This window comes from Telopea speciosissima, chromosome 1 (assembly GCF_018873765.1).
Source record: "Telopea speciosissima isolate NSW1024214 ecotype Mountain lineage chromosome 1, Tspe_v1, whole genome shotgun sequence".
Classification (NCBI taxonomy): Eukaryota; Viridiplantae; Streptophyta; class Magnoliopsida; order Proteales; family Proteaceae; genus Telopea; species Telopea speciosissima.
Window position 1 is genome coordinate 72,287,400 of NC_057916.1, and position 975 is coordinate 72,288,374.

Below are 975 nucleotides of genomic sequence, written 5' to 3' on the forward strand. Positions count from 1 at the left end.
TTCAATCATTTTCCTAAGCTTTTTTGTTATGCACATGGTGGACTCGACTCTAAGATGGAACTTACTTAACAATGAAGGATCATTGATATGTCCCCTAAACTTTGAACACCAATTAAGCAAAAAAATCCAAGGCAAGTTTGGATCCAGCTGTCAGTCATCGGGATGTATGCTTTACGGCCCAGCCATTGGATGCCCCCCTAGGTACTGCCTGGGTGCTGGCCTTCTTGGAGAAGAGCCTTGATAGGGAAAGCTTGACTGGGTGACACCCATCCCCCACTGAACGGAGCTATGATACCCTTAAAATGAACAGGTATGGAAGGAACATTTGTTCATTGAGTTCTAAACGAGTCTCTTTTATTGAATATTGAGAAATCTTGACCCCTGCCATAATTAGTGGCTGGTGGACAGCCCAACAAACTTTCTTCTGGTGTTGGCACATCATAAAAATGATACTATTTATAATTTACTAATGATCACTCATCTCCAGCACCAGTGGTCTAGTGGTAGAATAGTACCCTGCCACGGTACAGACCCGGGTTCGATTCACGGCTGGTGCACACAAATACTTTTTTCATTCACGAAAACAAAACAATGTAGGATTGTAGATTTGTAGTGGCTTGTAAACATGTATGTGGAGTAGTACCGTAGTAGTAGTTGTAGTTGTATTTCATTTTGCAATCATTTGATGATTCGTCGTATGCAATCATTTGTACGTACGTATCTACTCCAAATTAGAAGAAGGACAATAAACACAGAGAATCACAAACTTGTCTCCTTGATGGATGGAGCATGGATGGATACCATTAATGTTCTTCTGATGTGTTTGTGTTTGCAACATGTGGGCCATTTTGTATACCAAAGAAGTAGCCCACTTCTCTATATGTATGAACACTGTAACCTCGTAGGTGGTGGGTGAGTCATAGGATTATTACGTTTTGTCCAATGAATTGAGTATCGATCCTTAGGCCAAGAGAA

The 975-nt window shown here is 41.0% G+C and overlaps 1 non-coding gene across 1 annotated transcript; it reads left to right on the top strand.

The window, feature by feature from the left end:
• The first annotated feature begins 486 nt into the window (after positions 1–486).
• TRNAG-GCC lies at positions 487–557 on the top strand. Its single transcript has one exon. It is a non-coding gene; the product is annotated as a tRNA-Gly (tRNA).
• The last annotated feature ends 418 nt before the right edge of the window (positions 558–975 follow it).